At 44.3% G+C, this 12,229-nt stretch overlaps 1 pseudogene; it reads right to left on the bottom strand.

Moving 5' to 3' along the window:
- LOC142575878 (uncharacterized) overlaps positions 1 to 7,332 on the bottom strand; it is a 142,189-nt pseudogene extending 134,857 nt beyond the window's left edge.
- Positions 7,333 to 12,229: the final 4,897 nt, after the last annotated feature.

The raw sequence follows: 12,229 nt of genomic DNA, 5'->3' as shown, positions 1-12,229 counted from the left end.
GTCGACGTAAGCATTGTTCGGTGACCTATGGCGTTGTTTACAGAGGTCAATGGAAAGCCCTCGTAGTTATAGGAGGTCACGTTGGTTTGCTTCTGAAGCGAATACCATTGCCTACCATGACACATTTCTCTTGTCTAATTAGCAGACTAGAGGCGAGGTGTACGTAGAACTGCAGAGCGTTTCAGTGGGTCCGAGCTAGCGCCGTGATAGTATACAACCGGACGAGGTGGCAGAGCCGGCGTCGCCGATTGGCCCGCTTCGTTTTGCTTAGCTTTCGCTTTGTTGTAGAAGAGCGTGGGAACATGCTACGGAAGGGTAAAAATGCCGCTCAAACGAACCATAAAGATAACAAAGGTGGTAGAGCAATGTCGCGCACCCGTAAAAAAAAAAGCATGCGGATCACAGGGCCGCCAAGAAAACGGAATTTCTTCGTAATTAACACGCGTAAACGGAAACTAATGAGTACACTAGAAAACTCGTAATGCCAAGTTTGGACTGCAGTGTTTAACTTCATTCTGCATTCACAGACACAGCAAGAAATGAGTTTTATCGGTAATCCCTTTTCCGTATAATTTTAGTCACGGGTGTGGGTGCCAAATGGGCTCGAAAGCATCATCTGCCACTCAAGATATCTTATTATCCATTCTCCACTGCAGCTCCGAGCATCCAGTGCCGTAGGTATCGGCGGGCAACCATCATCCATTCATTTCGGAACGGGGGAGTCTCCAGGTATTTCGAAGAAAAATTAATTTTGTTACGTCACTCTCCAGTGGCGAATTATCGTGCTTTTGTGAGATTCCGTGACCCAGCAGGCAAGGTGGGCACAGCCTAAACACATTGAAGCCATAGCGGACGGCTGATGAAGAAGAAGCGCAGAATCTGAAATCGGCATTTTTCTATTGTTCGGTTTAATCAATCATAATACGTCATATGAGTTGAAAAGTTTTCCTGACGTCACGTGTCAGACAAACGAAGGGGGGGGGGTTGGCCCCCCCAAAAATTCTGACCAATCGTGGAGGCCTGATTGCAGGAATGTAATAGAATAATTTGGAAGTGTTGCGTTATTGCGCCCCCGCATGTTTGGCCAGGTCAGGGCCAAATGAAGCGAAGGCAAGCAAAGCGAAAAAAATAACAAATGAGTGCTAGGCATTCCTATCTCAAAAGGACTCGTCGTACTTGTAAGAGAGATCGCTCTCTCTTAGGTGAGCATTACATTTTTGCGCCTTACCGCCTAAACAATATGCCATTTCATTTAAAAAAGAACCGCATGGAAACTTCTGGTCTTAAAAATGTCGTTTTTTTAAAAAAAGCGCGGGTAAGAGCAACCTTCGTGCAAAATATTACATTTGAAATGCAAGTAGGCGTTTTAGACACCGAAACCGACAAAAACGCCTCTCACTCACTGAAATGAAGCAGACCTCAAATCACTGAGGATGAGCTCACTTGACCCTTTGGCAAAATCTGAGAGTTTAGGCATCACGCGGGAACAATTGAAATATCGCAGGCCGTGATCTGGGATTTGCGGCATACGCCGTCACCTTAAATGCCACTTGGGGGCTCTTATAGAAAAAAAAAACGCAGACAATTACCGGTCAATCATTTCCAACACTGCTATCATAGCCTGATCTACTCAATTAGAGTCAACCTAGCCAAGTTGTAACTTCATTGCGGCTGGGCTGTAAACGGGACACAGAGTGTCATGTGGTTTTGAATACTTTAGTTTCGAAACGACCTCGACGCTTCGGGCGATACGGAGTGGGAGTCAGGGCTCCGTTTTCCATCGGCATCCAGATGTATATATCTGCACGAGGGACTGGCCACTCAGCTGAGTTTGTGGATTTTTCTCAAGACTAATGAACGGGAAAATCAGTTGCGCAATATTTAGTATGCCTGCTATGAGACCCAAATAACTCTGAGTGGCGTTCTCCTCGGGGGCGCGTTTTCTTCCACTTTCTGCTGTATCCAATGCGCCAACAGGATACGCTGTGCATGAGGCTGTTGACAAGGCGATGTGAGCCAAGGCACGTCGCCTAGGCTGAGAAACACGTACGGGTTTCCTTTATCGCTTCGTTGTACAGTCTGGTGGCTAACAACTTTGCTTTTCTTTCGCTCCTTCGAGGACACAATGACAGTGGCTCGTGGCTACCACAAGGCGGTACTTTTACTGCAAGAACATGCTTGACCGCCATATTGTCTAGCGGCTACTTTCACGGAACACTACAGATTGCGAGGCAAAAGTGGCTACAGTGATTTGGGGTTTCTGCTTATTATATCCACGGCGGACCGACAAAGCGCTGCAACACTTTCTCCGTGGCTTCATTCTTAAGTTGGTGTGCTCGTTCGTTTTCCTTTCGAAGTATTTACATATCAGTTGTATGATTATGGTATTTCTAAAATAAAAAATAACTATGACGCTTTACGTGCCCAAACAACGATTTGATTATGAGTCACGCCCTAGTGGAGCACTCCGGAAATTTGGACCGCGTGGGTTTCTTTAACGTGCACCTAAATCTAAGTACACGGGTGTTTTCGAATTCCGCCCCCGTCGAAATGCGTCCGCCGTGGGTGGGTTTCGAACCCGCAACCTCATGCTTAGCAGCCCAACACCGTAGCCACTAAGCAATTAAGGCGAGTGTATCCTAATTCTTTTTCTCATCCTGCACGCTTTTATCGGTAACACGTGGTTTCGTACTAATTTTATCGCATCTTTTACTCCTGTGATATTGCGTCTTTTTCATGGTAGGTGTATATGGGTCAGGTGTCGATAGAGAAGTCAAACCGTAAACAAGTCCGCAGCCTCTTGCTTTCATTTTCGCCTTCGCATTTGCAAATATTACCAGTGGTGCTGTCATTTTTATGACTCAATACATGCAGATTTCAGAAATATATCGTTCATATATTACTCAGCTACGAACTTCTTGACTTGGTGCAGCTTTTTATTTTGTATCTTTTTTTTCTAAGCTTTCAAGTTTTATGTGACTGGGAGAAAAGGCTGATTATGGGAACCAGAATTTTGCTCTTCACAGTGTGTATATTTATGCATTCTCTCTCTATCTCCTCAAAGCTTTGACTGTAAGGCCAAATTGCCCAGAACTGGGGGCTAACGAACAGGTTGCATGCCCCTCTACAAGCTCCGGCATCGGTTTTCGACGAAACTGCAACAATCCCTTCTCTGAACGTATATTTAACGTTCGAAGATTACGCATTATGATTACCTCAAACAAGCCGATGCACTAGTTCATCGTGACACGTTGGCTTACAGGAGCATATATGTGACCTATAATCACGGTGACTCTTACGAGATAAGATGGCGTAAATGTAATAGTAATAAAAAAATCCACACATTGACTGCGGTGTTTTAGCTGGACTGTTGTTTTGCTTACCTTGCGTGCAGCCTCCAAAGGCAGCTGCTCGGTCTAGCCACGTCGTGCGTGTCGCCGATGCTCTCAGTCTTGAAGGCGTTCAGCATCGTCGACGTGCACGGCAGCGTGTCACGTGGGTGGATGAGTAGCCTGCAGCCGAAGACGTCGAGGCGGTACTCGGCAGAAGGCACGTGGTCGCACTCGATGAACGGGCCACTCATGGTCGCGGGAGCTTCAGCTCCAGGCATACTCGGATCTCGCGCACTGCGTTGACAACACATGACGACAATGAACACTGATGTTGAACTACACTTTCGTCAAGCAAGGCTCCGAGGAACGCTGCAGCTCGTCTCACAAAACGTGTCCTGCATTATTCTAAGTAACCAGCGCCTTCCGAATCGAAACACTAACGATGTCATCACCCATCCGGGAAGCAGCAAAAATTGTGCTCAATACACATAGTAATGTTGGTTATGGAAATGCAACTGCCATGTATTAAGATACAGCAAAATTTATTCTGACTCATCCTAACCTTACCGAAAAGGTTTTATGGATTGCCAAAGTATTATTCTCCGAGTTCAAACAATTGCTATTTTCCCTTGTGTTTAAAACTTGTTCTTAACGGGCGACCGAAAAGTGCTCAAGGAGCTGTACTCAAGGTTAGCGTTTTTCTATACCATTTTAGTTGTTATACTTTTAGTAGTTATACACAATACTTCCCAGGTGCACTGAGATCACTACCTCCATGCACCATTCGGTTTACTGTCAGTTTTTCCTGCCGCTGTTGTGTGTTAAACATTGAAATTTTTTTCATAGAGGGGCAAAAGCCTGAACTTCATCCTTTCGTACCCCGCCTTTGTCTATGGGACACAGTGTGGTGTCGGAAAAGCTACCCCTTGTGACGAAAAATGTCTCAATGCACGTTTATTAATTATTTATCTGCCTTTTTCATTCTTACGCAATTTGTATGGTAGCAGGCAGCGGCATCGTATATACACAGGAGCTCTAAATTAGCACGTACCCAAAAATGTTGTTGTAGATGTTATTCTCGTGGCTATTATTATTATTATTGTTGTTGTTGTTGTTGTTGTTGTTGTTGTATGCAACCTTGCTAAGTTCGGGGCCCATAGGCTGGAACCGTTCCTGAAGCAATATTATCCAACGAAGTGATGTCTAGCTGTGAGGAGAGTTTAAATCAGCTGGTAAACCAAAACTACGCAGGAACGAATGGATAGATAAAAATGATAGACGCTATATTCAGGTGCAGATGATACAAACTTCCCAATTTGCGGACGGGTTCTCTTCGGCGAATATCGTGTTCTTCACTCCTTCTACAGGCTTTTTGTAAAAGAATAGCAATAATTGCCCTTTCGGCGGGCTTCATCTTCCTTCTGCCAGACTAGTGCCGATACGAGACATTGCCGAATTCGCACAAATCCATTCGATGCCTTTGCTCTGGCTTGGGACCTGAGGATTAAGCGATGAAATTCGTTGTATTTACAGCATATAGCGGAATACGACCGACTGAGTTAGACCACATGTTCATTTGAAGCATAAACGAGTTTAAGAACTATTTCAAATGCGTTCATTAAAATGTTTAGCACAAAGTTTACGAATTCTTGTCTCTGCAGCAAAAAATTTCTTGCTTTTTTGTATGCTGTTCCTGTTAGCACGGGTACCTGAAACGGATAAATATGCCCTGTGAATTTGTAGCGTATGTTAAGTTGTTACAGTATTTACGATTGGTTTGCATTAGTCCAACTCACAAATTAGCGGTGTTTTACAGAGCGGTTTATAAAATATAATCTTGCTATGGTGTTGGGCTGCTGAGCACGAGGTCGCGGGATCGAATCCCGGCCACGGCGGCCGCATTTCGAAGGCGGCGAAATGCGAAAACACCCGTGTGCTTAGATTTAGGTGCACCTTAAAGAACCCCAGGTGGTCAAAATTTCCGGAGTCCTCCACTACGGCGTGCCTCATAATCAAAGTGGTTTTGGCAGGTAAAACCCCAAATACTATTATTATTATTAAAATATAATCTTTTATCCGCTTTATGTTTATCAGCGTTTACGTAACTTTCACGTTCGGCGATGTCGTTCTTTTGTTTGTTTTTTTTTGGAGTTTGACTTGTAATTGATTTTTCTGAATTTAACATTAACTACTTAAAGGAAGAATCCTCCTCGGAGAGTCCGGAGATTCAAACGTTTTTCAATAAAACGCAACAAACATTAAATTCGGTATATTGCATGCAAAGCAAAATATATTCTCCGTTCCATTGAATTTCGATTGGTTCTCCTCTAGTTAAACTTACTCTAACGGAATGGAGGATTTCTGCAGGGACAATAGCGTAGACACCTCGAATTATATAAAGCAAGGTAACATGAAGCAGCTACGCATCGTCGTTAAGTTTGCGAGGCATATGACGTTTTGCCAGCGGCAATGCATCGAGGATAAATGAAATTCTGCGGTTTCACGTGCCATAATTCCGGTCTGATTATAAGGCACGCCGCAGTGCAAAAAACTACAGATCTACAGATTATTTCTACAGTCTACAGATTAATTTGAACCACCTGGAGATTTTCAGCGAGCGCCCAATGCACAGTACACGGGTGTTTTTGCATTTCGCCCCCAGTGAAATGCGGCTGCCGCGTCCGGGATTTGATTCCACTACCTCGTGCTTAAAGCACAACACCAAAGTCAATAAGCAACCACGGCTGGTGAAAGCGCAGAGGATAGAACGCACGTCAACGTTACGGCTAATCAGCAACAGACGTGTCAAAGCAGCAACATTCGTGGAAGTTGCATACTCTTCCTCGGAAATTGACCACGATAAACGCATAGTTGCAGATGCTGAATAACCGCACATAGATGTGTCGGCTAAATATGCGAGAGGCTAACTTAAGGTGGCATATAATGAATTGGCTTAATAATCTGGGCATTTCAACATTGCGCTTCTCTGGAATATGAACGCAAGTGTGCAATGTTCGCGGCTGCCGATGCATTTCATTTCGTTATATATCGTAAATGTTCTAATATTAAGCGTATTGCTATGAAAGTTAATTCATTCCAACCATATAAAGACCGTCTGTTAGCTTAACGTGTTACAACGTATACAATCTCGCCCATCGATCGTGTTATTGCGCAATACCAGCTGAATAATGCGCTACATGGCCAATTGCTATATGACAGGTATTCGTATTCCTGATTTGTACTACTCTCTACTACCCAACACGTTACACACTGTCTTTCTTTTCTTTAGGTGGCACAAAAAGCCGTCCGCGGGATTTTCACGACAGTATAGAAATAAAATTTGTCTGTCGACTGAGGATGTTCGCAGCGGTCTTGATATTTGATTTAGAAAGCACCGAATTGATCGTTACCTCTGTATGAGTTGAAGCACGGTGAACGTCGAGGGTACCACCGTCTTGTACCAGGCTCCATGCGCGGTCCATGGTACTTGCATGGTGTTACACTGAGCCACGATGTCCTTGACGCCCATGTCAACCGGTGGGTACCACTCGGCCCTCGGGAACAGCCTGCTGGATTGTCCTGGGTGGCTGCCCCAAGTGCGTTCATCGACCTTGGACCACGGCTTGACCACAAGGTTCCGATTGTCTGGGAGGACGTCCTTGATGGCCAGGTTACTGAACGCGTAAGACACGTCATCCTTGGCCCCATCTCCAAGAGCGGCGAGTGAAATCGAGGAAGGTGTTTTGCGGGATGGCGTCTCTTCCCACATGGTTGACAGGCAGCCTCGGAGGAGACGGTGAATTTCGATGCCGCCAGGTACACCGATCCCCATGACAGGTAGTAGGACGATGTCGTTCCTTTCCTGCGATGGTTCTAAGTGCGTCCGCCACGATTAGCTGCGTGTTCGAAAGCGCGCGAGAGATTTTCCTTTGTCGCGTGGGCCTCGCGTGCCAGCGCGCGAGAGAGTCGCCTCCGTGTCGTTCTTCTTTTTCCTCTCTTCCATTCCTAAACCTTTAGCGAGTCATTACACTTTTAGTCTAATAGGCTGTATTTTGGCCTACTCGCGAGCTCTAGCGGTGACTGAAATCAGCTGAATTAAGAGTGTGTCAAAACCGGCCGCCAGAAAAAAAAAAAAAATGTGGAGGGGGGCGACACAATGGGCGCGCATGTTGAATATTCAGATTTCCATATTGAAAGACATGTAAAACGCTGAAATACTTTTATGAGACAACCACTGTACAGATTTGGGCAAAATTTGTGGCATTTAGTAGATAAAGTTACAGGCTATCTTGTTCAGGAAGCGCAATATCAAATTATGGCTGTGCATATTTCTAGAAATGATTGATAAGAACCGCTAATTCTCCAGCAAAAACAGACAACACACTTCTATTAAGCGCATCTCTCAGGCACATAAAGCGGGCGAACGGTATGTATGAAATCACAGTCTACGTGAAATTGTTACAATGTTTACAAGTGTGTTGCGAAAGTCATCATAAAAAATAGTGGTACAGTTCAGAAAGGTGTATCATAGATCACGTTTATGTGCTCTAGCCGTATTATTGGGTGTAGTTTAGTTATTGGTAATATTGTCTGTCATTGCAGAATTCCAGAGTTGTAAACATGTCGCTTGGCTTTGTTGTATTTTGATAATATCTCACAAAATTGATATTACCTTTTTCTTTGCAACTCAACAAACCGCATCGAAATTACTGGTGTAGTTGCCGAGTAAAAAGAAATCTGGCAGTTACGCACGAGGCGAAGCATGGATTGCCATAGAAAATTACTAGGCCGCTATACGGAGGTAGTATAGTACTTTTATCGGCAGTAAACTTGTAAACATTCGCGTATTGACTTATTTCACAAGGATGCTTTTATGCGCGCACAGGGAAACATGAACACATCTCACTCGATGACCGCGGACACTCGCTGTCAAAATGTTGGCGTCACGAAGAGCGGCAGAAGCAAGAAAGCGCCAGCAGACGTGCGGGCGAAGCGCTGCGTCGACTACGGCCGCTCGAGCACAAGTTGGATTCGACGGTCTTGGTTTCGAGCTGGAATCAACAGCACTCGACGAACGGACACTGAGGATGTCAATTTTTCCAAGGTGGGCCCTCGTTTTCCCACGGTTCTGAGACTTTGAAGTGTTCGATGCGCTGCATGGCGAGCTAAGCCTAAGGTTCGGCATAGCGACGCGCCCGACAGTCTTACATCCGACCACTTGATCCAGTTCATAACCTAGGAATACCACTGACAAGTGGTGCTTACAGAACGTCACATGCCTAGAGCTTATCCGTTTAATTTAATGAACCTCCTTTACAGCATCGCAGAGCGCTACTTTTTCCTACATTCTCAAAATGCAGTACTCACCACAACACATATGCTACAACCTCTTCGCACAGTGCAGCTAACGCTTACACTACACAAACCAGAACTCTTCTTCTGCGATAGGATGAATACTGTTGGGTCTATGACATTCCTCATGTGCTCCTTAAGGTTGCTAAAAGGCCACGACGACTACCACCGTAGTGCGAATTCATACATATAAAGGCTGGGGCATCGGTACCTCCAAAGAAAAATGACACCCCGCTCGAACATATCATATAAGAATTCCGCGCTCATCAGGACAAATGTCAAAATTACATGGAATTATAAGCTGATGCCTCGAAAACGAAAGAATAATACGCTGGTGTGGATGCCGTAACGGAACATTATGAAAAAAGTATTCGATTACCACAGCGTGCCTCTGTCTACACAGCCGAAGTCTACGTAATATCTTCTGTAGTTAAAAAGATCATCGCTGGCAAACACGAAAACACAGTCATATATACTAATTCGTTAAGCACACTGAAGACTGTAGATGTGAAATCCGTATGTGAACCCCTGTTAGGGGATATTTTAAACATAGTGACTACAAACAAATACGGCAGATCAATTAGGTTTTGCTGAGTACTAAGCCATGTTGGCATACAGGGGAATGGAGCAGCGGATAGATGCGCATCAATGGCAGCGTACAAAGACAACGAACACAACGCTTCCGTGTATAGATAGTATCACTGTTATTAGGAAGGCCCAGAGGTCAAAATGGCAACACGAATGGGACCATTGTATAAGCAACGAGCTACGTCTTACTAAAGCACTAATTGGCGAGTGGAAGTCGTGCAGTCACCAACAATGGTTGTATGAGGTGATCTTGTGTCGACTTTGGATTGGACACACACATCTTACACACAATTTTTTCCTTCGAAAAGAAAGCCCGTGGACTTGCGAAAAAATGCCATGAACCTTTTTCAGTGATTCACATCCTTATGACATGTCCATAGTTTGAAACACACAGACGGAAACTTTTACACAACTTATATAATTTACATATACCTTTACACCCTGTCTTATTACTGGCAGAAGAGCCGCTACTGCCATTTACTAACTTGTTTTACTTTTTAGAGACAACTCGTTATATACATAAAATAATAATGTAAGGCTCGTCTATTTGCTTTATCGTTGCATTTTCTATTTTGTTGTGACTGGCGCAGCATTACCTAAGTAGTCTTTGCGCCATTGAACCCAAACTAACCCCAGTTGAAGATGACAACAGAGCTTGCCCTCAGTACTACAGAAATTTCTGTTGTAAAACACGATTTTTCTGTAGTAACTACAGATTCCTGATGGAGCGACAGACTTTTCTGATGTACATTAGACATTTCTTGTGGTGACTACAGAAGTACACTCTGTCGTATGTCTGTATTTAGAACAGAAAGCCGCAGCTCTACAACAGATTTTCGTAGTACTACAGAAAAATTTGTCATCACAACAGGCACTCTGTTGTACCTACAGAAATGTTCCTGAAGTAACCCGACAAACTTCTCTAGTGCTAGGGAGAGCTGTTGAAATACTACGGAAACCTATTGTGGCAACAGACCCCCAATTGTCACAACAGAAGTGTTCCTGAAGTAATGCGCCCAACTTCTGTTGTACTGCAGAAAAAAGGTTGTTATACGACAGAAACCTATCGTTGCAACGTGTACCCTATGATGACAACAGAAGTGCACTGAAATTATGGGATGCGACAAGCTTCTGTAGTGCCCAGTTGAAAAAGACAACAGGAATTCCTGTCGCAACTACAGAAATTTACGTTGTACGACCGAAGTTCCTGACGTTTCTGTAGTTGCGACAGACATTTCTGACGTTACGACAGAAATTCTGATGTCGCAATAGAAGCATTCTGTCACGAAGACCAAGAGTTCTGAAGTCGCAACAGAAACATTCTGTCGTGACAACAACAGTTCTGAAGTCGGAACAACAGCTTTTCATCGTTACAGCGACTCTGAGGTTACGACAGGAATTCTCACGTCGCAACAGAAACATTCGGTCGCGACGGTCAAGAGTCCTGAAGACCAAACAGAAGCGCTTTCCGTCGCGGCCCTTTAATATTGTATCTCTATTTCGCATCGGTGGTATACACTGTACTTTTCTCTTGCACGGTATTCAATCGTGCTTCTCTGTAGCCGGCAATGCTGATAGCAGCGACACCGGTATTGAAGTCGACGTGGCCAATTGTTATAATTATGCCGCGACGACGCAGCACCAACAACGCCCTACTGGCCTCCTCAAAATCGGCCGCTGATCAAAATCATACCATCTCCGAGAATGGCTGCGTATCCGTTTTGTTTTATTTGGTAAGATGTGGCACACAGGCCTGTTGACTTACATGTGCGGTTACACTGACACAAGTAATTTCCCAGAAATATTACACAAAGCTGCTTCTCTCGGGTCTCATTAATTTGGTACAGCGCTGCCGTGAGAAGCCAGTATGTTGTCAGAATGAACTCATCCACGAGTGTTTATGTAGCTATTTTGCATTGAACACACGAATTATATGCGCGCTCAAAAGTGTAAAGAGCGAGAGAAAACTCTCGAAATTAGCAGTAACGACCCTAACAATGTCCCCGGTCACCACTGTCTATTTCTGAATTTATTATTCAATATGGATATTGTACAGGCAAAATCAATGTTCTAGCACTCCACGATATACCTATCGATGGTAACAATACTTTTGCTCTTCTAGAGATGCGGCAGTTGACGCGGTGGAGTGAGAGCGCATCTTGGCTTGTAAAATACAAATGCACACTAAGAAAAAAAAGAGTATCTCTTACTCTTTTCGGAGAGTCTGGACTCGCCAAGTATACGACACACTTTGCGGGAGACACCCGAACTCTTTCGGCAGAGAGTCCCGAGACTATCTGTGCTCGATACAAGGTGGTTACGAGACTCCACACACAGTAGTCATGCACACTCTCTTGTAGTAGTCTCCTAACCTTCTCAAAAGGGTTACACGACTACTGCTGAGGGAGTCCGTTAACTATTCTGCATGAGTCAGACTCAAGATAAAGGGTCACATGACCACTGCTGAAGGATTCGGGTAACTATTCTTGATGAGTCTGATGACTCCAGCAGTGTGTGTGTCAAGTTACCCTTAGTGCGTGGTGCAGGACTCTTGCAAATAGATAAAACAACTAATCCATGTAAGTCGTTTGACTCTCAGATGGCAGTGTCGAGCCGCTGTTCAAAATGTGTCACCAAATTTTGCTGTAAGTACACACGACTACGGCTAGTTCTCAAGATGACTACTGTGAAAAGACAACATATAAGAAAGAACCCATAACAAACTTGCCGAAAAGGACGTGGCAGGTTAGCAACAAAAAGTTAACATTTCATCACCCTTTGTTGTCCTCTGGAAAATTCAAATGTATTAGTCAGCACAGAATCACCATGAAAGCAAGACAGTTCTCATTACTATTAAACTGGAATCAATAGCCAACCAAGCAAAACAGTCCTAAATAAACATCCAATATGTAGCCTGCAGGTGCATATGCATGACACTGCAATGCAACTCGGAACCA

Source organism: Dermacentor variabilis, chromosome 1 (genome assembly GCF_050947875.1).
Source record: "Dermacentor variabilis isolate Ectoservices chromosome 1, ASM5094787v1, whole genome shotgun sequence".
Classification (NCBI taxonomy): domain Eukaryota; kingdom Metazoa; phylum Arthropoda; class Arachnida; order Ixodida; family Ixodidae; genus Dermacentor; species Dermacentor variabilis.
Note: the sequence above shows the minus strand (reverse complement) of the source record. Positions and strands in the feature narration are given on the sequence as shown.